The following is a 26,468-nucleotide window of genomic DNA, read 5'->3' as shown; positions in this document are numbered from 1 at the left end:
GGGAAGGAGAGGGTGGGATGAATTGAGAGAGCAGTGCTGACACATACACATTACCATGTGAAAAATAGATAGTTCGTGGGAAGCTGCTGTATAGCACAGGGAGCTTATAGCAGCGCTCTGTGATGACCTGGAAGAGTGGGATGGGGGATGGGCGGGAGGCTCAAGAGGGAGAGGGTATATATATACATATGGGGGATTCATATTGTACAGCAGAAACAAGCACAATATTGTAAAGTGATTCTCCTCCAGTTAAAAAAAATCCTCTATTTTAGTAAATTTCTCTATCTTGTAGTCTTTGATCTCTCAGATTCAAAAATCTCCTAAATAAAAAAAAGTGTATTCATAACATGACCAAAAAGGGAAGACACATAGAGTAAAAGAAAAAAGATGGAATACCATCCTGGTGATGGATGCTGGGTGAGAAGAGGACTGGACATCTATATGGCAGCCAATTTCATTATTTCCTCTCAATGGTAGCAGAGGTCTGCCTCCTACTTATTAAGCACAGAGGTTTGGAGAAGGATGTTGCCTGAGAAGGAAGAGAATGGCTGGACCACCCAAATTGCTTGCAGCTATTGACAGCCCACCCACCACCCCCACCTTGTATAGTTAGTTGGCGTTAGGTTGCCCAGTGCAGCTCTCTTCACAGTTGTGTGCAGCTGTGCAGTAATAGAATACCATGCCTTAGGAGAAGTTCTGCCCTTATCAGTAACAAGCCTGAGTTCCTAGGGTAGGGAGGATGAAGGCAGCATAAAGTTGTTGATGGATGAAGGTACATCTCTTCCAGCTATGAGTAAAACACTTCCAGGTGAGTCAAGAAATTTGCCCCATATCCATGTTTCCCACCTCATTCCACCTATGGAGCTAGGCACCAATTTGTGTGTGGATTTGACTGCTCAAAGATTTGCTAGGAGAAGAATATAGTTAGGAAAATATGTGAAGCTATTTACCCCTTTTCTTCTCACTGTATGTATCTTTTCCTCTCTCTGTTCCTCCTAATTTAAGCAGATCCTGGGGAAGTGTGAGGCAAGATAATGTTTCTGGTTATTAATTGCCAGTGACGCAAACCCAAAGGCAAGATCAGGCAAGATGGCCAGAAAAGGCAAAAAGGAGAATGTATGGACATTGACCAAGTAAGTGTCTGGGCCAGCCATATGATGAGAGGAAAACTTCCAGGCTAGAGAGTGCTTCCCATGGGAATAGGGAAGTGTAGGGAGGATAGGAAGGGAGAGGCTGTGGGAGCAAGGAGATTGGGCCAGTGCCTTGATTCCAACTATGTTAAGAAGGGAGCAGTAAGAGTCCATGAAGGAAATGAATACTTGGTATCAGGTAAAGTGAAACTAAAAGCATCCGTTGCCGCATGGCAGACATTTTGGAATTACAAAAAATGTTGCAGTGAATTATGGTTGTGTCTCTGGACAAGAGATTTTTGCAATTTATATTTCTGAAGTTGACTTTCTGGGTCCTAGCCTTCAAACTATGCTAGATATTGCGGAAAGCTTTCAGTATTACACCAGTTTGCTCTCTCAATCCCTTCATCTTTTTCTTCTTAAATTTAAACAAAACTCCCTACTATAAAACTTCAAAGCTCATTAATCATCAGTAATTAACACTTAAGAATTTGAAAGCTCCTGTCTCCCCTACTTCTTCATTACTAGTCATCGACAAACTTTAATTTTTTCCAGTTTGATGATGTGAAAGGGTACCTTTTTAAAATTTGCATATTTCTATTAATAGCAAGTTATTACACTTTTTTCGTATCTTTATTGGTCATATAGAGCTTCTTGTCTGTGACCTAAAATTTATATTCATTTCTTTACTGGGATTTTTGTCTTTTTGTTACTTATAGAATATTTTTATATATTCTAGATTGCAATTATTTCTCAAATGCCTTATAAATATTTTCTCTATCTTTAACTTAGTTTATGATGTCTAAAGCATGATATATATTTCTGTGTACAGATCTTTTGCCTCTGTAGGTAGATTTATTCCTAAGTATTTTATTCTTTTTGTTGCAATGGTAAATGAGAGTCTTAATTTCTCTTCCTCATCTTTTGTCATCAGCGTATAGGAAAGCAAGAGATTCCTGTGTATTAATTTTGTATCCTGTGAATTTAATAAATTCATTGATTAGTTCTAGCAGTTTCCTGGTGGCATCTTTAGGATTTTCTATGTATAGTATGATGTCATCTGCAAACAGTGACAGTTTTGCTTCTTCTTTGCCAGGTTGGATTTTTAAAGTTTCTTTTTCTTCTCTGATTGTGGTGGCTGGGACGTCAAAAACTTGAATAATAGAGAACAAATTTATGGATACCAAAGGGAAAGTGGGAATGGGATGAACCGGGAGGTTGCAGTTGACATATGTACACTATTGATATTATGTATAAAATAGTCAACTAATGAGAACCTTCTGTCTAGCACAGGGAACTCTACTTAGTGCTCTGTGGTGACCTAAATGGGAGGAAAATCCCCCAAAGAGGGGACATATGTACACGTACAACTGATTCTCTTTGTTGTATGGTAGAAACTAGCATAGCACTGTAAAGCAACTATACACCAATAAAAATAAAAATGAAATAAAAAATGGTATTTAAAATAACATGTTATCAAAGTTACTCACCTTTTAGTTTATACTTAATGGCTTTTTTTTTTTTTTTAAATTCTTATTAGCCTTTGTTTCAGAGTGGTTTAGCTTCATAGTAAAATTGAGCAGAAGGTACCCAGGTATCCCATTTAGTGCCTGCCCCCATACATGTATAACCTCCTCCATTGTCAATACCCACCAGAGTCATACATGCATTACAACTGATGGACCTTTTAATTTTTTTAAAAAAATCTTTCCTTCCTTCAATATTATGAGGTAGTCTCCTATATTTTCTCCTAAAACTTTTGAGGGTTGCTTTTAACCTTTAAGTCTAATCCATGTGGCCTTTCTATTGTATATGGAATGAAGAAGAATTTAATACATTTTAAAATTTGTTCCTCAATCACATGAGGTCATCCCATCAAATTGGCAGATTTACCTGCAGCCACACTGAAAGCTTGAGGTTAGCAAAGCAGTTCATAGCAGGAGTCAAGACTGAGCACTGTGGGTAAACCGCTGGGCTCATGGATGAGCCCCATAAACCAGAGAGCAAACTAGCCGTGTCTCCTGAATCAGTGAGTGGGATGACCTCTGTGGAATCCCCTGTACTATGGACACCAGGGATATTCAACTGATGGAAAAAGGATAAACTAGGCCTGACCTCACAACTGGATATCAGGATCTGGATCAAAACAATTAACCAGTCAGAAACATAGCAGCAAATATGGCAGAAATAACACAGCTAAAGCATTTTCCAACCAAATGGAGACAATCCAGAAAAAAGTATTTTCTGGATAATATTTCCTCTATGTAATGTCACTAATTTATTTAATATATACTAAAGTCTTCTTTAAGTTCTTAAAAAACCCAATAGAGTGGAGAGAAAAGAAAAATACTATTTTAATTGTTTGTTGGAAAAAAAAAACTTTATTTCTCCTCTGCTGAAAGAATAATAAAATAAAATCAAGCTTAATAATTTAAGCATAGGCTACAATTTTATCCTATAAGTAAAACAACTGCAAGGAATTTCATGGTAATTTTAGTATTTATACAGCTTTTTAAAGAAAATAAAAGAAAACATTGAATTATAAAAAGCATTCATACTGGAGCACAAGGAACTATATTCAATATCATCTAATCTTGTAATAACCTATAATGAAAAAGAATATATATATATATACACATATGTACACATATATATGTCTGAATCACTGTTGTATATCAGAAATCAGCAAGATATTGTAAGTCAAATACACTTCCATTTTAAAAAAAGTACTTATATTGGTATATGCCTTCAGAAGTAAAGTTTCAATGTACATCATTTAAATTATCAGAATTGAAAAGTATAACCCAGAATCCAGTGTGTAATTTCCAAGAAGAGTGTCATTTTAAGTATTTGAAATACAGCTTGATCTTTGTGATAAAAAAAAAAGAAAAAAATTCGCTGGGAATATCCCACATGCTTTCTAAATGCCCCAGTTGGCCTAGGTAATTTTTCTTACTCTTCCACAACATATGGCATTCTTTCTATGAATGACATCAATTTGGAAATACCCCGTGGTTTCTGAGTTATAAATGGATAGCTCACTATGAACTCCTGATTATATTATGATTCATACTTTCACTTCTTTTTTTTAGTACTATCATTTTGAAAAGTGAAAGTGAAACTGTTTCACGGTCAAACAGTTCACTAAGGAGGAGAAAAAATATGGTTAGATGTAATGATTCACAAAATATTTAAGATTTATTGTGTAAAGAATATGGTGAAAACCATTTCTTAAGGAAGAAAACAATGTAGTTGTGGCCAAAAAATTGCTCTTAGAGAGTGAATCTGGGCATTAGCAGTGAAATTTATCAGAGTGCTGCTTTGCATAGGAGCACTGCTTATGATTTCTTCTCACCTCTATCCATCTATCTATCATTCTTTTATTTATTTAATCTATCATTCTTTTAAAACTCTTTTTCTTCATGAAACTGGTTTATGAATCCTATACCTCTAGAATTTGTTCTGCTAATCATTGCACTATGGTAGAAAGATGATGATAGCTAGCTGCTAGCTAGAGAAAGAATGGGAAAAAAAAAAAGGGAGGAAGAAAGAAAAAAAGAAGGAAGGAAAGAACCATATGGAAAGTTCCAACGTAACTCCAGGCTTGGAAGCCTTTCTGTTTCCCTGGGGCAGCTGTCACGTCTGCTCATTGCAGTGTCTCCTGTACCTTTGTCAGTTCCTGGCATGCAGCAGCATTCAACAAATATTTGTTGAATAAATCAACACAGCAGGTTAAAAGCAATTTTTTTGTACTTCATGGTTTTCTATTGAAAACCACAAGAAAAAAAAAAAAAATGTGTTCTGAGGTCTCAGCATTCTAGTAACCAAGAAGTGTCAGGAATCTAATGAGATCCTTCTCTTAAGAGATCCTTCAAGTAGCAATGCCTGGTATCATAAGGTATGAGGTCTAATGCTAGGTGCCTGAGAAAGCCATGGCACCCCACTCCAGGACTCTTGCCTGGAAAACCCCTTGACGGAGGAGCCTGGTGGGCTGCAGTCCACGGGGTCGCTAAAGCGGACACGACTGAGCAACTTCACTTTCACTTTTCTCTTTCATGCATTGGAGAAGGCAATGGCAACCCACTCCAGTGTTCTTGCCTGGAGAATCCCAGGGATGGGGGAGCCTGGTGGGCTGCCGTCTATGGGGTCGCACAGAGTCGGACACGACTGAAGCGACTTAGCAGAAGCAGCAGCTAGGTGCCTTTGTGCCTTGTGATTCTTCCATTTAACATTATTTGTAGAATGGGAATTCTGCTGGAGATTATAACCCCTTACAAAGGCTAATGTGATTAAAAAAACCTTTTTATTAAGTATAAATTTATCTTCCTGGGCTGTCTGTCACCAAAGGGCAGTTTCTACCAAAGAATTACATCTTGTGAGTCAATCTGTGTTTTCCTGTAAATGAATTTACATTTAAATTCAATGTCCCCTTCCCAGACCAATTTTTTTTTTCTACCTACACTGTTTTGATGTTTGTATTTAAAATCTACCAACACCTTTAAAAGCTTAAGGCATTGAAGAATGATCTTATCTAAGAAAGAATGCAACCTTCCGTTTCAAACCATAATTAACATCTTAAAAGGGGGTAATCTAACACACCAATTAGTCAGTCACTCTTTGTATTTCTAAGAAGCTGAAACACAGGAGGGTTATGACTGTATAAGTGGTAAGGAGTGAAAAATGTTTAGGATTGTTTAGTAGGAAATATAAAAGTTAACTCCCTCCAAAATTTTTCTAGAAACCCCCAAACATCGTTTAAGATATTAGAACATCCCAATGCCAGTTATACCAATAATCTGAGCTGAAAAAAACATTGATAAGTGCTGAGAATAGCAGTGGTAGTAAAAAAAAAATGGTTCCTGCTTTAAGCCATTAAATTTTTGATAGCAAAAGGTGAATCATCAATAGATTATCAGAGCAGAATTGCTATAAAGATAAAATGGATATTAATGAAAAGAATGTCAACAGTGACCTTTTTGAAAATTTGAGAAAGTTAAGAGTGGAAATCATCTTACTGAGACTGAACCATTTATTAAAAAGGGAATAAGACTTGACTTGTAACCTGTTCAGTCAGCTGAGTTGCTCAGTCATGTCCGACTCTTCATGAACCCATGGACTGCAGCACTCCAGGCTTCCCTGTGCATCACCAACTCCAGGAGCTTGCTCAAACTCATGTCCATCGAGTCAGTGATGCTATCCATCCATCTTATTCTCTGTTGTTCCCTTCTCTTCCCGCCTTCAATCTTTCCCAGCATCAGGGTCTTTTCCAGTGAGTCAGTTCTTGCATCAGGTGGCCAAAGTATTGGAGCTTCAGCTTCAGCATCAGTCCTTCCAATGAATATTCAGGACTGATTTCCTCTAAGATTGACTGGTTTGATCTCCTTGCAGTCTAGGGGACTCTTAAGAGTCTTCTGCAACACCACTTAAAGAGATATCAGACCACCTGGCCTGAATCCTGAGAAATCTGTACGCCGGTCAGGAAGCAACAGTTACAACTGGACATGGAACAACAGACTGGTTCCAAATCAGGTGTATATTGTCACCCTGCTTATTTAACTTATATGCAGAGTACATTATGTGAAATGCCAGGCTGGATGAAGCCCAAGCTGGAATCAAGATTGCTGGGAGAAATAACACTAACCTCAGATATGCAGATGACACCACCCTTATGGCAGAAAGCAAAGAAGAACTAAAGAACTTCTTGATGAAAGAGAAAGAGGAGAGTGAAAAAGTTGGCTTAAAGCTCAACATTCAGAAAATGAAGATTGTGGCATCTGGTCCCATCACGTCATGGCAAATAGATGGGGAAACAGTGGAAACAGTGAGAAATTATTTTCTTGGGCTCCAAAATCACTGCAGATGGTGACTGCAACCATGATATTAAAAGACAGTTGCTCCTTGGAAGAAAAGCTATGACCAACCTAGACAGCTTATTAAAAAGCAGAGACCTTACTCTGCCAACAAAGGTCCATCTAGTCAAAGACATGGTTTTCCCAGTAGTCATGTATGGTTGTGAGAGTTGGACTATAAAGAAAGCTGGGAGCTGAAGAATTGATGCTTTTGAACTGTGGTGTTCAAAACTATGGCGTAACCTGTTAAATATTTTTAAAAGAAGGAATAAGTTATAAAAAAAAATGGGAGTTGGTCAGTCTGGCATATGAAAGAACAAAACAAATAATCTATGAAGTACACTTTGGCAGAGAATTCTAGAGAAATTTGTTCCTGAGATGTGTCCTTTCTGGTGCTGATTCCTGAAATTGTAGCATTAGTTATTCTTTGCTTGATGCCATTGAACATTTTGTTTAAATCAACCCCCACGTACTCTGAATTTATATTCAAGTAAGTAACATTTTGATTATAATTTGATTTCTGATATAAACTTGCAAGAAAGGAATGTTTTGGCTAGAGGACACTCTGGCAGTTATATGCTATAATTAATAAGAGATTTTTTTCCCCTGGTTTGTACAGAACTCTTTTGAATATAGTTTGTATGAGTTTCAATTCCCAAGTCTGACCAAGTATGGGATATCTGAGGAAATGGAATTTTTAAACAGACAATGCTGAGCAATTGATTGGGCTTCAGTGGCCTCCTCAAGGCTGTGCCACTTTGATGAGATCTTCTTATTTCTTATGGGGACAGTGTGAAGAGTACCTGGTAAAATGCATGGCATGGAGTGGTGCACCACTTACATGAGGAAGAGGGAAAGAAAACAGTGTACTGAGAAGAAGCAAATCAAGGAGGAAAAAAGAAAGCATTTAGCATCCTTGCTCAAGGAATGCTTTATTGACATATTAAGCTCCAACATATGGACTTCCCTGGTGGCTCAGACAGTAAAGCATCTGTCTACAACGTGGGAGACCTGGGTTCGATCCCTGGGTCGGAAAGATCCCCGGAGAAGGAAATGGCAACCCACTCCAGTACTCTTGCCTGGAAAATCCCATAGACGGAGGAGTGTGTATAGTCCATGGGGTCCCAAAGAGTCGGTCATGACTGAGTGACTTCACTTTCTTTTCTTTCTTTTTCTTTAAGCTCCAACATATGCAATTGTTGCATATTATACCTGGCCAGGTGTGATGGTTGATTACATGTGCTGGTTTAACTGGGTCATGGAGTGGCCAGACACTTGGTCAAACATTCTTGATGATGATGATGATGTCAGTGAGGGTGTTTGTTGATGAGACTGACATTTGAATTGGTAGACTGAGTGAAGCAGATTGCCTCCAGCCATGTGGATGGGCCTCATCCAATCAGCTGAAGGCTTGGATAGAACAAAAGGCTGGACCTCCTGCATAAGAGAAAAAGCCTTCTTCCTGCCTGCCTTTGAGCTGAGGCACCAGGTTTTTTTTTTTTTTTTTTTTCTCTCCTATGTTCAGATTCTTACTGGAGAGTCTTCTTGGGTCTTCCTGCTCGTATTCAGACTGGAACCACACCATCAGTTCTCCTGAGTTTCTAGCTTGCTGACTGAAGATCTTGGGACTTGTCAGCCTTCATAATCATGTGAGCTTCTTCCTTATAATTAATCTCTTTCTCCATCTATACACTTCTTATTTGTTCTGTGTCTAGACAACCCTGACTAGATACATTAGGTGTCTTCATGAAATGGCAGTTACAAGAACATTTTACTGTTATAAATGAGTTAGGTCCTTAATACACTCAATGGCAGAGGAAAAATGTTTTCAGCTACCCTAAATTTTTTCTGTGACTCAGTGTGAATGTCTTTCCTATTTTTTTTTTTTTAATGAGGATGTATCCCATCTCATTAACAGTTGTCAGATCTGTCCTCAGTAATGAAAAATTATATGAAATAATGAACTTAAAAAGCTGGTGTCCTCTTATGTCAGAGATGTCTGTGGTTGATCTCACCTGGCTGGTTTTCTTTGTGATGTTGCCACATTTGCTTTAGGTTAGTAGATGCTCTGTGCTTAGTTGTGTGCTCATTTGCTTAGTCCTGTCAAAACTCTTTGTGACCCCGTGGACTCTAGCTCACCAGGCTCCTCTGTCCATGGGATTTCCGAGGCAAGAATACTGGAGTCGGTTGCCATTTCCTCCTCCAGGGGATATTCCTGACCCAGGGATTGAACCCGCATGTCTTGTGTCTCCTGCATTGTTAGGTGGATTCTTTACCACTAGTGCTACCTGGGAAGGCCAGCTTAATAGATTCTTCTCTCAAATCCCAAACGTAAGCTTGACTCCTCTCTCCACTACAGTGTCAACAGTTCCACAAGTCCTGCAAAAGTGTTTTCTAAGACACATGTATTAAAAGAAAATACAAATAAACAAATGGTTATACTCCACCATGACAACAAAAGGCTGTGCATTAATTCCACAAGCATTTATTGAACAAATATGAAATAAACACAGACACTTTTATTAAAGAGTGAAGTCAGGAGAACAGATTGAAGATTAGGAGAAAAATAAAAGTGCCTGATGTTTATGGGGATTCTATGGTTTACTAGGCACTCTGTTAAAGACTTTATGATGGATATTCACAACGGCTGTCTTAGATACATACAGTTATCCCTCACTTATGTATGGGGACACGTAGGCTCAAAGAGGTTCTCCAGTTAAGAGAACAGATATTATAGCTAGCATTCACTTAGCCTTAGTGACAGAATTCAAACTTATGTCTATGGTTTCACACACGTTCTGGTTTCTATTATGCTTCATGTAGTTGCTTTGTTCTAGCCCTACACTATGTAATATGATAGCCACTACCTACATATAGCCAGTGGCTATTGGGCACTTGAAACGTGGCCAATTCAAATTGAGATGTACTATAAGCACAGGATACAATCCAGATTTCGAAGACTTAGAATGAAAAAGAATGTAAAATACCTTGTTAATAATTTTTATATTGATTATTTGTAGAGATGATGATATTATGGATATACTGATGTATTTGATATAGTTTTTTCCAGAGAAACAGAACTCATAGTACTTATGTCAATATATCTATCATCTATTTATCTATCTGTCATGTATCTTTTATTTTTCATCTATCTATATGACAAAGCAGAAATAGAGAATGAGAGAGAGAGATAGAGAGGGGAGAGAGACAGAGAGGGGAGAGAGATAGAGAGGGGAGAGAGAGGAATTTATTTTAAGGAATTGGCTTATATGCTTGTGTGTGTGTGTTAGTTGCTTAGTCGTGTCCAACTCTTTGCAATCCCATAGACTGTAGCCCACCAGGCCCCTCCGTCCATGGGATTCTCCAGGCAAGAACACTGGAATGGGTTGCCATTTCCTTCTTCAAAAGGAACTATAGCAAGAAAGAAAGAGAAGTCACTCAGTTGTGTCAGACTCTTTGCGACCCCATGGACTATAGCCTACCAGGCTCCTCCATCCATGGAATTTTCCAGGCAAGAAAGAGTACTGGAGTGGGTTGCCACTGGGGCAAGCAAGACTGGAATCTACAGAGCAGGCTGGCAGTCTGTAGATTCAGATAATCAACACACAGTTGTACTCATCTCACACGCTAGTAGTGTAATGCTCAAAATTCTCCAAGCCAGGCTTAAGCAATAAGTGAACTGTGAACTTCCAAATGTTCAAGCTGGTTTTAGAAAAGGCAGAGGAACCAGAGATCAAATTGCCAACATCTGCTGGATCATCAAAAAAGCAAGAGAGTTCCAGAAAAACATCTATTTCTGCTTTACTGACTATGCCAAAGCCTTTGACTGTGTGGATCACAATAAACTGGAAAATTCTGAAAGAGATGGGAATACCAGACCACCTGACCTGCCTCTTGAGAAATGTATATGCAGGTCAGGAAGCAACAGTTAGAACTGGACCTGGAACAACAGACTGGTTCCAAATAGGAAAAGGGGTACGTCAAGGCTGTATATTGTCACCCTGCTATTTAACTTATATGCAGAGTACATCATGAGAAATGCTGGGCTGGAAGAAGCACAAGCTGGAATCAAGATTGCTGGAAGAAATATCACTAACCTCAGATATGCAGATGACACCACCCTTATGGCAGAAAGTGAAGAGGAACGAAAAAGCCTCTTGATGAAAGTGAAAGAGGAGAGTGAAAAAGTTGGCTTAAAGCTCAACATTCAGAAAACTAAGATCATGGCATCCGGTCCCATCACTTCATGGGAAATAGATGGAGAAACAGTGGAAACAGTGTCAGACTGTTTTTTTGGGCTCCCAAATCACTGCAGATGGTGATTGCAGCCATGAAATTAAAAGATGCTTACTCCTTGGAAGGAAAGTTATGACCAACCTAGAGAGCATATTAAAAAGCAGAGACATTACTTTGCCAACAAAAGTCTGTCTAGTCAAGGCTATGATTTTTCCCATGGTCATGTATGGATGTGAGAGTTGGACTATAAAGAAAGCGGAGTGCCAAAGAATTGATGGTTTTGAACTGTGGTGTTGGAGAAGACTCTTGAGAGTCCCTTGGACTGTAAAGAGATCCAACCAGTCCATCCTAAAGCAGATCAGTCCTGCGTGTTCATTGGAAGGACTGATGTTGAAGCTGAAACTCCAATCCTTTGGTCACCTGATGCAAAGAGCTGAGTCATTTGAAAAGACCCTGATGCTGGGAAAGATTGAGGGCAGAAGGAGAAGCATATGACAGAGGATGAGATGGTTGGATGGCATCACCGACTCAATGGACATGGGTTTGGGACAGGTCGGCCTGGTGTGCTGTGCTTCATGGGGTTGTAAATTGTCGGACACGAGTGAGCAACTGAACTGAGCTGAACTTCTAAGAATTTGGGGGCTTCCCTGATGGCTCAGTAAAGAATCTGCCAGCAATGCGGGAGACCTGGATTCGCTCCCTGGAGAAGATCCCCTGGAGAAGGAAATGGCAACCCACTCCAGTATTCTTTATTTTATTTTATTTATTTATTTATTTTAAATTTATTTTTTATTTTACTTTACAATTCTGTATTGGTTTTGCCATACATTGACATGAATCCACCATGGGTGTACATGCGTTCCCAAACATGAACCCCCCTCCCCCTCCTCTCCCCACAACATCTGTCTGGGTCATCCCCACGTACCAGCCCCAACCGTGCCATATCCTGCATTGGACATAGACTGGCAATTCGATTCTTACATGATATTATACATGTTTCAATGCCATTCTCCCAAATCGTCTCACCCTCTCCCTCTCCCACTGAGTCCAAAAGTCAGCTATACACATCTGTGTCTTTTTTGCTGTCCTGCATACAGGGTCATCATTGCCATCTTTCTAAATTCCATATATATGTGTTAGTATACTGTATTGGTGTTTTTCTTTCTGGCTTACTTCACTCTGTATAATCGGCTCCAGTTTCATCCATCTCATCAGAACTGATTCAAATGTATTCTTTTTAATGGCTGAGTAATACTCCATTGTGTATATGTACCACAGCTTTCTTATCCATTCATCTGCTGATGGACATCTAGGTTGTTTCCATGTCCTGGCTATTATAAACAGTGCTGCGATGAACATTGGGGTACATGTGTCTCTTTCAGTTCTGTTTCCTCCGTGTGTATGCCCAGCAGTGGGATTGCTGGGTCATAAGGCAGTTTTATTTGCAATTTTTTAAGGAATCTCCACACTGTTCTCCATAGTGGCTGTACTAGTTTGCATTCCCACCAACAGTGTAAGAGGGTTCCCTTCTCTCCACACCCTCTCCAGAGATACTCCAAAAAAAGAAAACTACAGGCCAATATCACTGATGAACATAGATGCAAAAATCCTCAACAAAATTCTAGCAATCAGAATCCAACAACACATTAAAAAGATCGTACACCATGACCAAGTGGGCTTTATCCCAGGGATGCAAGTATTCTTCAACATCCGCAAATCAATCAATGTAATACACCACATTAACAAATTGAAAAATAAAAGCCATATGATTATCTCAATAGATGCAGAGAAGGCCTTTGACAAAATTCAACATCCATTTATGATAAAAACTCTCCAGAAACCAGGAATAGAAAGAACATACCTCAACATAATAAAAGCTATATATGACAAACCCACAGCAAACATTATCCTCAATGGTGAAAAACTGAAAGCATTTCCCCTAAAGTCAGGAACAAGACAAGGGTGCCCACTTTCACCACTACTATTCAACATAGTTCTGGAAGTTTTAGCCACAGCAATCAGAGCAGAAAAAGAAATAAAAGGAATCCAAATTGGAAAAGAAGAAGTAAAACTCTCACTGTTTGCAGATGACATGATCCTCTACATAGAAAACCCTAAAGACTCTACCAGAAAATTACTAGAGCTAATTAATGAATATAGTAAAGTTGCAGGATATAAAATCAACACACAGAAATCCCTTGCATTCCTATACACTAATAATGAGAAAGTAGAAAAAGAAATTAAGGAAACAATTCCATTCACCATTGCAACAAAAAGAATAAAATACTTAGGAATATATCTACCTAAAGAAACTAAAGACCTATATATAGAAAACTATAAAACACTGATGAAAGAAATCAAAGAGGACACTAATAGATGGAGAAATATACCATGCTCATGGATCGGAAGAATCAATATAGTGAAAATGAGTATACTACCCAAAGCAATCTACAAATTCAATGCAATCCCTATCAAGCTTCCAGCGATATTTTTCACAGAACTAGAACAAATAATTTCAAGATTTGTATGGAAATACAAAAAACCACGAATAGTCAAAGCAATCTTGAGAAAGAAGAATGGAACTGGAGGAATCAACTTGCCTGACTTCAGGCTCTACTACAAAGCCACAGTCATCAAGACAGTATGGTATTGGCACAAAGACAGACATATAGATCAATGGAACAAAATAGAAAGCCCAGAGATAAATCCACACACTCCAGTATTCTTGCTTGAAGAATTCCATGGACAGAAGCCTAGTGAACTACAGTCCATGGGGATGCGAAATGTCAGACATGATTGGGTGATTATTGCCCCTCCCCAGCAGGTTCATTGGTTAAATTAACAGTCCCTTTTCACATCAGGCTTCTCTTCATTTGGCTACGCAGATTTTTTGCCCTCTCTTTGTTCCAAAGATATGCCTTCTGGTCATAAGACACATTCCTCTGCCTGCACCACCCCCATGTTTTCAGAGTGTTATTCTCCTTCAGGGGCTTCCCTGGTGGCTCAGAGGTTAAAGCGTCTGCCTCCAATGCGGGAGACCTGGGTTCAATCCCTGGGTCGGGAAGATCCCCTGGAGAAGGAAATGGCAACCCACTCCAGTATTCTTGCCTGGAGAATCCCCTGGACGGAGGAGCCTGGTAGGCTACAGTCCACGGGGTCACAAAGAGTTGGACACGACTGAGCGACTTCACCTCACCTCATTCTCCTTCAGAGAAATCACCTTAATTATGATTTATTCATGGGATCCTTTGGTTATTGTCTCTGTTCCCTACTAGATTAATAGCACTCAAAAGTCCAAAAAGGGGACTCTGTCTTTCTTTTCCCTCCTATTGTATCTCTGCCCTAAGAGAGGAGAACAAATAAATAAGTGTACATGTTTTTTTTTTTTTTTTTTTTTTTTTGGTTTTCTTCATTTATTGTTAACTTTTTTGGGGGAACAGTTTTATTTATTTATTTATTTGAAATATAGTTGATTTACAATGTTCAGGTATACAGCAAAGTGATTCAGTTTTTAAAATATGTATGTATTTGTATACCTTTAGATTCTATTATATATATATTTGCTGTTGTTCAGTTGCTAAGTCGTGTCTGACTCTTTGTGATCCCATGGACTGAAGTGTGTCAGGCTTTCCTGTCCTTCACTATCTCCCTGAGTTTAAGCACATTCATGTCCATTAAGTCAGTGATGCTATCTAACCATCTTATCCTCTGCCACCCTCTTCTTTTGCCGTCAATCTTTCCCATCATTAGGATATTTTCCGATGAGTCAGCCCTTTGCATCACATGGCAAAGTATTGGACCTTCATCTTCAGCATCAGTCCTTTCAATGTATATTTATGGTTGATTTCCTTTGGAATTGACTGGTTTGATCTCTTTGCTCTCCAAGGGATTCTCAAGAGTCTTCTCCAGCACCACAGTTTGAAAGCATCAGTTCTTTGGTGCTTAGCTTTCTTTATGGTACAACTCTCACATCCATACATGACATATATATATATCTTATATAAGTATACTTATACATATATATATCTTTTCATATTCTTTTCCATTATGTGTTATTACAAGATATTGAATGTAATTCCCTGTGCTATACAGTAGTTCTTTGCTTTATGCTTCATCTATTTTATATATAGTAGTGTGTATCTGTTAATCTCAAACTCCTAATTTATTCCCCCCCCACTTACCCCTTTCCCCTTTGATAATCATAGTTTGTTCTCTAAGAACATGCATTTCTGTTTTGGAAAAATAAACTGACTAGTTTTTGATGAAAAGTAATTAAGAGAAAATAACCTTTGATGGTCCCATAATCAGGAACTCTGAATTTTTTTGATTAGGTGGAAGAAAAATATGAACTCAGAAAACTGAGAAAACCCTTATTAATGAATAGAAAGATTATTCCAGATATTCTGCAAGAAAAAAAAATATTGAGGTGAAAAGCAGGATGGTTTAATTCAAGGAGATCAAAGCAGTCAATCCTGAAGGAAATCAACTCTGAATAGTCACTGGAAGGACTGATGCTGAAGTTGAAGCTCCAGTACTTTGGCCATCTGATGAGAATAGCTGACTCATTGGAAAAGACCCTGATGTTGGGAAAGATTGAAGGCAGGAGCAGAAGGGGACGATAAAGGATGAGATGGTTGAATGGCATCACTAATTCAATGGACATGAACTTGGACAAACTCTGGGAGATAGTGAGGGGCAGGGAGGCCTGGCGTGCTGCAGTCCATGGGGTAGCAAAGAGTCAGACACAATCTGGGTGACTGAACAACAACAACAAAATAAATACATTGACACAATTTTACCAGCTCAAGTAGCAATAATCCGAATGATTTGTCAGTTATATATTTTTTATTAAGTTGGATCACATAAAGTTGATGATGTTTGATCTTTTTTGATCATAAAACAGCATATTCTTATGGTTCAATTCCCTTTTTCTCCTCTGTGACCCAGGAAAACTTTATTTCTCATCAAGCCATTTACAAGAGGCCAACTTTGATTGACTTTGTTGACTAGAATGTTGATTCTTTTTTCTTCCTTATTACCATGTGAGCACCCATCTTGCATCCAGATTCTATGGACTAGGTAGAGGGAATCTGCCATTTGATCAAGGGTAATGAGGCCCCATGTAGCAAAAAGAATGGAGGAGCTCATGAAACACCAAAGATCTACTGTACTTATAATTTCTTTTTAAAGAAAATGGTCTGATCTTTTTAATGTGTGGTTGGATTTTGATTGCTAGAATTTTGTTGAGGATTTTTGCATCTATGTTCATCAGTGATATTGGCCTGTAGTTTTCTTTTTTTGTGGCATCTTTGTCAGGTTTCGGTATTAGGGTGATGGTGGCTTCATAGAATGAGTTTGGAAGTTTACCTTCCTCTGCAATTTTCTGGAAGAGTTTGAGTAGGATAGGTGTTAGCTCTTCTTGAAATTTTTGGTAGAATTCAGCTGTGAAGCTGTCTGGACCTGGGCTTTTGTTTGCTGGAAGATTTCTGATTACAATTTCAGTTTCCGTGCTTGTGATGGGTCTGTTAAGATTTTCTGTTTCTTCCTGGTTCAGTTTTGGAAAGTTGTACTTTTCTAGGAATTTGTCCATTTCTTCCACTTTGTCCATTTTATTGGCATATAATTGCTGATAGTAGTCTCTTATGATCCTTTTGTATTTCTGTGTTGTCTGCTGTGATCTCTCCGTTTTCATTTCTAGTTTTTTGATTTGATTTTTCTCCCTTTGTTTCTTGATGAGTCTGGCTAATGGTTTGTCAATTTTATTTATCCTTTCAAAGAACCAGCTTTTGGCTTTGTTGATTTTTGCTATGGTCTCTTTTGTTTCTTTTGCATTTATTTCTGCCCTAATTTTTAAGATTTCTTTCCTTCTACTAACTCTGGGGTTCTCCATTTCTTCCTTTTCTAGTTGCTTTAGGTGTAGAGTTAGGTTATTTATTTGACTTTTTTTTTTTATTTCTTGAGGTATGCCTGTATTGCTATGAACTTTCCTCTTAGCACTGCTTTTATAGTGCCCTGCAGGTTTTGGGTTGTTGTGTTTTCATTTTCATTTGTTTCTATGCATATTTTGATTTTTTTTGATTTCTTCTGTGATTTGTTGATTATTCAGAAGTGTGTTGTTCAGCCTCCATACGTTGGAATTTTTAATAGTTTTTCTCCTCAAATTGAGATCTAATCTTAATGCATTATGGTCAGAAAAGATGCTTGGAATGATTTCGATTTTTTAAAATTTATCAAGGTTAGATTTATGGCCCAGGATGTGATCTATCCTGGAGAAGGTTCTGTGAGCACTTGAGAAAAAGATGAAATTCATTGTTTTGGGGTGAAATGTCCTATAGACATCAATTAGTTCTAACTGGTCTATTGTATCATTTAAAGTTTGCGTTTCTTTGTTAATTTTCTGTTTAGTTGATCTGTCCATAGGTGTGAGTGGGGTATTAAAGTCTCCCACTATCATTGTGTTATTGTTAATTTCCCCTTTCATACTTGTTAGCATTTGTCTTACATATTGTGGTGCTCCTATGTTGGGTGCATATATATTTATAATTGTTATATCTTCTTCTTGGATTGATCCTTTGATCATTATGTAGTGGCCTTCTTTGTCTCTTTTCACAGCCTTTGTTTTAAAGTCTATTTTATCGGATATGAGTATTGCTACTCCTGCTTTCTTTTGGTCTCTATTTGCATGGAATATCTTTTTCCAGCCCTTCACTTTCAGTCTGTATGTGTCCCTTGTTTTGAGGTGGGTCTCTTGTAGGCAGCATATATAGGGGTCTTGTTTTTGTATCCATTCAGCCAGTCTTTGCCTTTTGGTTGGGGCATTCAACCCATTTACGTTTAAGGTAATTATTGATAAGTATGATCCTGTTGCCATTTATTTTATTGTTTTGGGTTCGGGTTTACACGCCTTTTTTGTGTTTCCTGTCTAGAGAATATCCTTTAGCATTTGTTGGAGAGCTGGTTTGGTGGTGCTGAATTCTCTCAGCTTTTGCTTGTCTGTAAAGCTTTTGATTTCTCCTTCATATTTGAATGAGATCATTGCTGGGTACAGTAATCTGGGCTGTAGGTTATTTTTTTTTTCATCACTTTAAGTATGTCTTGCCATTCCCTCCTGGCCTGAAGAGTTTCTATTGAAAGATCTGCAGTTATCCTTATGGGAATCCCCTTGTGTGTTATTTGTTGTTTTCCCTTGCTGCTTTTAATATTTGTTCTTTGTGTTTGATCTTTGTTAATTTGATTAATATGTGTCTTGGAGTGTTTTGCCTTGGGTTTATCTTATTTGGAACTCTCTGAGTTTCTTGGACTTGGGTGATTATTTCCTTCCCCATTTTAAGGAAGTTTTCAACTATTATCTCCTCAATTATTTTCTCATGGTCTTTCATTTTGTCTTCTTCTTCTCAAAGAGGACACTAATAGATGGAGAAATATACCATGTTCATATATGGGAAGAATGAATATAGTGAAAATGAGTATACTGCCCAAAGTGATCTACAGATTCAATGCAATCCCTATCAAGCTACCAGCAGTATTTTTCACAGAACTAGAACAAATAATTTCAAGATTTGTATGGAAATACAAAAAACCTTGAATAGCCAAAGCAATCTTGAGAAAGAAGAATGGAACTGGAGGAATCAACTTGCCTGACTTCAGACTCTACTACAAAGCCACAGTCATCAAGAGAGTATGGTACCAGCACAAAGACAGAAATACAGATCAATGGAACAAAATAGAAAGCCCAGAGATAAATCCACACACCTATGGACACCTTATCTTCGACAAAGGAGGCAAGAATATACAATGGAGTAAAGACAATCTCTTTAATAAGTGGTGCTAGGAAAACTGGTCAACGACTTGTAAAGGAATGAAACTAGATCACACTAGGACCACAGCCTTGTCTAACTCAGTGAAACCAAGCCATGCCTGCGGGGTAACCCAAGACAGGCGGGTCATGGTGGAGAGGTCTGACAGAATGTGGTTCACTGGAAAAGGGAGTGGCAAGCCACTTCAGTATTCTTGCCTTGAGAACCCCATGAACAGTATGAAAAGGCAAAATGATAGGATACGAAAAGAGGAACTCCTCAGGTCATTAGGTGCCCAATATGCTACTGGAGATCAGTGGAGAAATAACTCTGGAAAGAATGAAGGGATGGAGACAAAGCAAAAACACTACCCAGTTGTTGATGTGACAGGTGACAGAAGCAAGATCCGATGCTGTAAAGAGCAATATTGCATAGGAACCTGGAATGTCAGGTCCATGAGTCAAGGCAAATTGGAAGTGGTCAAACAAGAGATGGCAAGGGTGAACGTCGACATTCTAGGAATCAGTGAACTAAAATGGACTGGAATGGGTGAATTTAACTCAGATGACCATTATATCTACTACTGCAGGCAGGAATCCCTCAGAAGAAATGGAGTAGCCATCATGGTCAACAAAAGAGTCCAAAATGCAGTACTTGGATGCAATCTCAAAAACGACAGAATGATCTCTGTTCGTCTCCAAGGCAAACCATTCAATATCACAGTAATCCAAGTCTATGCCCCAGCCAGTAACACTGAAGAAGCTGAAGTTGAACAGTTTTATGAAGACCTACAAGACCTTTTAGAACTAACACCCCAAAAAGCTGTCCTTTTCATTATAGTGGACTGGAATGCAAAAGTAGGAAGTCAAGAAACACCTGGAGTAACAGGAAAATTTGGCCTTGGAATGTGGAATGAAGCAGGGCAAAGACTAATAGAGTTTTGCCAAGAAAATGCACTGGTCATAGCAAACACCCTCCTCCAACAACACAAGAGAAGACTCTACACATGGACATCACCAGATGGTCAACACTGAAATCAGATTGATTATATTCCTTGCAGCCAAAGATGGAGAAGCTCTATACAGTCAACAAAAACAAGACCAGGATCTGACTGTGGCTCAGATCATGAACTCCTTATTACCAAATTCAGACTCAAATTGAAGAAAGTAGGTAAAACAGCTAGACCATTCAGGTATAACCTAAATCCAAATCCCCTATGATTATACAGTGGAAGTGAAAAATAGATTCAAGAGCCTAGATCTGATAGATAGAGTGCCTGATGAACTATGGAATGAGGTTCATGACATTGTACAGGAGACAGGGATCAAGACCATCCCAATGGAAAAGAAATGCAAAAAAGCAAAATGGCTGTCTGCGGAGGCCTTACATATAGCTGTGAAAAGAAGAGAGGTGAAAAGCAAAGGAGAAAAGGAAAGATATAAGCATCTGAATGCAGAGTTCCAAGAATTGCAAGAAGAGATAAGAAAGCCTTCTTCAGCGATCAATGCAAAGAAATAGAGGAAAAGAACAGAATGGGAAAGGCTAGAGATGTCTTCAAGAAAATTAGAGATACCAAGGGAACATTTCATGCAAAGATGGGCTCGATAAAGGACAGAAATGGTCTGGATCTAACAGAAGCAGAAGATATTAAGAAGAAGTGGCAAGAATACAAGGAAGAACTGTACAAAAAAGATCTTCACGAGCCAGATAATCATGATGATGTGATCACTAATCTAGAGCCAGACATCCTGGAATGTGAAGTCAAGTGGGCTTTGGAAAGCATCACTACGAACAAAACTAGTGGAGGTGATGGAATTCCAGTTGAACTGTTTCAAATCCTGAATGATGATGCTGTGAAAGTGCTGCACTCAATATGCCAGCAAATTTGGAAAACTCAGCAGTGGCCACAGGACTGACCAAAAGGTCAGTTTTCATTCCAATCCCAAAGAAAGCCAATGACATAGAATGCTCAAACATTCTATGCACTCATCTGACATGCTAGTAAAGTAATGCTCAAAATTCTCCAAGCCAGGCTTCAGCAATACGTGAACCATGAACTTCCGGATGTTCAAGCTAGTGTTCGAAAAGGCAGAGGAACCAGAGATCAAATTGCCAACATCTGCTGGATCATCAAAAAAGCAAGAGAGTTCCAGAAAAACATCTATTTCTTCTTTAGTGACTATGCCAAAGCCTTTGACTGTGTGGATCACAAGAAACTGGAATATTCTGAAAGAGATGGGAATACCAGACCACCTAACCTGTCTCTTGAGAAACCTATATGCAGGTCAGGAAGCAACAGTTAGAACTGGACATGGAACAACAGACTGGTTCCAAGTAGGAAAAGGAGTACGTCAAGGCTGTATATTGTCACCCTGCTATTTAACTTCTATGCAAAATACATCATGAGAAACGCTGGGCTGAAAGAAGCACAAGCTGGAATGAAGATTGCCGGGAGAAATATCAATAAGCTCAGATATGCAGATGACACCACCCTTATGGCAGAAAGTGAAGAGGAACTAAAACGCCTCTTGATGAAAGTGAAAGAGTAGAGCGAAAAAGTTGGCTTAAAGCTCAACATTCAGAAAACGAAGATCATGGCATCCGGTCCCATCACTCCATGGGAAATAGATGGGGAAACAGTGGAAACAGTGTCAGACTTTATTTTTTTTGGCTCCAGAATCACTGCAGATGGTGATTGCAGCCGTGAAATTAAAATACGCTTACTCCTTGGAAGAAAGGTTATGACCAACCTAGATAGTATATTCAAAAGCAGAGACATTACTTTCCTGACTAAGTTCCGTCTAGTCAAGGCTATGGTTTTTCCTGTGGTCATGTATGGATGTGAGAGTTGGACTGTGAAGAAGGCTGAGCGCTGAAGAATTGATGCTTTTGAACTGTGGTGTTGGAGAAGATTGAGAGTCCCATCGACTGCAAGGAGATCCAAACAGTCCCTCTGAATGAGATCCAACCAGTCCCTCCGAAGGAGATCAGCCCTGGGATTTCTTTGGAAGGAATGATGCTAAAGCTGAAACTCCAGAACTTTGGCCACCTCATGAGAAGAGTTGACTCATTGGAAAAGACTCTGATGCTGGGAGGGATTGGGGGCAGGAGGAGAAGGGGACAACAGAGAATGAGATGGCTGGAGGGCATCACGAACTCGATGAACGTGCGTCTGAGTGAACTCTGGGAGTTGGTGATGAACAGGAAGACCTGGAGTGCTGCGATTCATGGGATCGCAAAGAGTTGGACATGACTGAGTGAGTGAACTGAACTGAGATCACTTCCTAACACTACACAGAAAAATAAACTCAAAATGGATTAAAGATCTAAACGTAAGACCAGAAACTATAAAACTCCTAGAGGGGAACATAGGCAAAACACTCTCCGACATAAATCACAGCAGGATCCTCTATGATCCACCTCCCAGAATATTGGAAATAAAAGCAAAAATAAACAAATGGGATCTAATTAAAATTAAAAGCTTCTACACGACAAAGGAAACTATAAGCAAGGTGAAAAGACGGCCTTTTGAATGGGAAAAAATGATAGCAAATGAAGCAACTGACAAACAACTAATCTCAAAAATATACAAGCAACTTATGCAGCTCAATTCCAGAAAAATAAACGACCCAATCAAAAAATGGGCCAAAGAACTAAATAGACATTTCTCAAAAGAAGACATATGGATGGCTAACAAACACATGAAAAAATGTTCAACATCACTCATTATCAGAGAAATGCAAATCAAAACCACAATGAGGTACCTTTTCACACCAGTCAGAATGGCTGCGATCCAAAAGTCTGCAAGCAATCAATGCTGGAGAGGGTGTGGAGAAAAGGGAACCCTCTTACACTGTTGGTGGGAATCCAAACTAGTACAGCCACTATGGAGAACAGTGTGGAGATTCCTTAAAAAACTGCAAATAGAACTGCCTTATGACCCAGCAATTCCACTGCTGGGCATACACACCGAGGAAACCAGAATTGAAAGAGACACGTATACCCCAGTGTTCATTGCAGCACTGTTTATAATAGCCAGGACATGGAAAAACCTAGATGTCCATCAGCAGATGAATGGATAAGAAAGCTGTGGTATATATACACAATGGAGTATTACTCAGCCATTAAAAAGAATACATTTGAGTCAGTTCTAATGAGATGGATAAAACTGGAGCTGATTATACAGAGTGAAATAAGCCAGAAAGAAAAACACCAATATAGTATGCTAACACATATATATGGAATTTAGAAAGATGGTAATGATAACCCTGTATGCGAGACAGCAAAAGAGTCACAGATGTATAGAATGGACTTTTGGACTCTGAGGGAGAGGGAGAGGGTGGGATAATTTGGGAGAATGGCATTGAAACATGTATACTATCATGTAAGAAATGAATCACCAGTCTATGTTCGATACAGAATACAGGATGCTTGGGGCTGGTGCACAGGGATGATCCAGAGACATGATGTAGGGTGGGAGGTGGGAGGGCATTCAGGATTGGGAACTCATGTACACCCGTGGTGGATTCATGTCAATGTATGGCAAAACCAATACAGTATTGTAAAGTAAAATAAAGTAAAAAAAAAAAAAAAAAAGAAAGAAAATGGCATGAAGCAGTATCTTCCTGCAAATTTTGATATGACTCCTGGCAATTACTCATGTTGAATGAAAACCATTGTTTCATTGGGTTAGATTAGGAATCAGGAGATAAAGTCTATTTTAGCGAGAAAGAGGTGAGAAATCATGTTGACCAAGAGAGGTGACGTCAATTCCTGAATTTCATCTCCTGATCTGTCTCTAAGAGGGCCTGCTATACTTTATATCTTACCTATGAATATCCATGAAAATTTCCTTTTGTAGCCTTACAACAAAACCCCTTTTATTTGCCTTTGTTAGAGAAAATGCTTTCCCTCATTACCAAATAATCACTGGCCAAGACAAGAATTAAATGGAATGACATATGTGGTTTCTTTTTCTTTTCTTCTGTGAACTATTATGAAGGCCAACTATTTTTAAAAAGAAGTATTCTTTCTTTTGAGAAACTTGGCTTTCAGAATGGAAATTTATTTCATGTTAGCCAATTAGATTGTGAAAAACCAGTAGCCAAGCAAAGGAATATGTGACTTCAATGGAATATGAAATGTATGTTATTAGCTGGGTTTTTATCTTAGACAATTGGCATAAATGTACAAGCAAATATCATTTATTTCCAATCCAGAGGACTTTAGAAGGATTTTCCCTTGTCCCTTCAGAAAGGATTAGTCTGAGCTCCTGGTATTTATGGATAGTCAAAGAGATTACCTCTGATCACACTAAAAGATTTAGTGATACAGCCAGAAAATCAATTGGCCTAGACCCTAAGTTTCATTCCTTATAAAAGATTTCATCCCTGTAGTTGTATGAACAAGTGTCTTTAGAAAAATTGTTTGCTAAGGCATAGAGAAACACACTGGAGAATATCATAAATGCATTTTATTTATTTTACAAATCTTTTAATTGGCCTTCGGAGGAGGTTATTCAAACAAAGATTGAGCTGAACTCAAAGGGTAAATATTTGAAATCAGAAAACTCTTTTTTATTTTTACAAAAAGATTATTTTACTTTTTATTTTTGGCTGTGTCAGATCTTTGATGCTCCACGGCTTTTCTGTAGTTGCGCTGTGCAGCTTCTCATTGTGGTGGCTATCCTTGTGTGAAGCTTGGGCTCTAGGCACGTGGGCTTCAGTAGTTACAGCATGTAGGCTCAGTAGTTGCAGCTCCCAGTTGTGGTGCATGGTATTAATTGCTCCGTGGCACATGGGATCTTCCCAGCTCAGGGATGGAACCAGTATCTCCTGCATTGGCAGGCAGATTCTTTGCCACTGAGCCACTAGGGAAGCCTTCATCTTTCTTTTTAATAGATATATGTGTGCGTTAGTTGCTCAGTCATGTCCGACTCTTTCCAACCACATGGACTGTAGCCCACCAGACTTCCCTGTCCATGGACTTCTCCAGGCAAGAAAACTGGAGTGGGTTGCCATTTCCTTCTCCAGGGGATCTTCCCAACCCAGGGATTGAACCCGGATCTCCTGCACTGCAAGCAGATATATGTATATGTATAACTAAGTCACTTTGCAGCACACCTGAAGCTAGCACTGTAAGTCAACTATACGCCAATTAAAAAAAAAAAAAAGGGAAGAATCATCTTCCTTTTCTTTATTTCAGAAAATCAATTCTTCATAGCTCTCTAAGATCTGGCCTTATCTTTGGATAAGAAAAATCATCTTTTGGACTCTGTGGGAGAGAGAGAGGGTGGGATGATTTGGGAGAATGGCAATGAAACATGTATAATATCATATAAGAAACAAATCGCCAGTCCAGATTCAATGCAGGATACAGGATGCTTGGGGCTAGTGCACCAGGATGACCCAGAGGGATGGTACAGAGAGGGAGGTGGGAGTAGGGTTCAGGATGGGAACATGTGTACACCCGTGGCAGATTCATGTTGATATATGGGAAAACCAATACAATATTGTAAAGTAATTAGCCGCCATTTGAAATACATAAATTTATAAAAAAAGAAAAAAAAAAGAAAATCTTGGGTTGACCTACAGTTCCTTTTATAATGTTTATTCAGTAGATTTAGAGCAAATATCTTCACCTTTTTATGTGTTATCAGTAGGATATAAAGCCATCTGGGGACTTTCCCAAGAGTAAATGATGAGAGTAGAGGTCATATCAGAAGCCTATAAGAAGATAATGTACCCCAATGACAGTCTCTCTGAACTGGGAGCGAAGATTGGATATGAGGGATCATGTTTCTTATTCCTGACAAGTAATACATATCATACAATGGGACGTAGATTTTATGGTGATTACAGAGGGATTGAGCTTGGAGGGAACTTTTTATTATGAGATAAAAGCACAAATCCTCATGAAAGCATCTTCCTTAAAGCTGAGCTTGAGACTTTGTCTAGCCTTTCATCAATGCCTGCAATCATTCAGTCACTTTAGGATCAGTAAAAGTGTATCAAAATTCTGAAGGCTCTATTAATTCTGTTTGCTTGCTATTGCTTCAAGATTTCATTGACCACTGCTGTCAATCAGGGGGCATTCCATAGCAAATGTCTGTACCCTTTAAATATCTACTATGTACCAGTTACTAGTTGGGCAAGATGATGTCATTCTATCATATTTAAGGCAGTATAACAAAGCCTATGTACTATTTTGTTTTAATCCTAAAAGAAACTCTAAAAAGTAATTATTGAAACATATTTTTCAGAGACTGGAGTTTAAAGAAGTGAGCCTGGCTGCCCTGTTCTATACACATGCACACAATTATTAAGTAAGTGGAGGCTTCAGAATTCAAATCCAATTTTATCTTGTTATGAATCTGGTGTTCTTAACTAATATGCTTACTGCTTCCAAGTACTATCTATCTATCTATCTATCTATCTATCTATCTATCTATCTATCTA

This window comes from Oryx dammah, unplaced genomic scaffold (genome assembly GCF_014754425.2).
Source record: "Oryx dammah isolate SB20612 unplaced genomic scaffold, SCBI_Odam_1.1 HiC_scaffold_2, whole genome shotgun sequence".
Taxonomy (NCBI): Eukaryota; Metazoa; Chordata; class Mammalia; order Artiodactyla; family Bovidae; genus Oryx; species Oryx dammah.
This window is presented reverse-complemented; position numbering follows the sequence as displayed.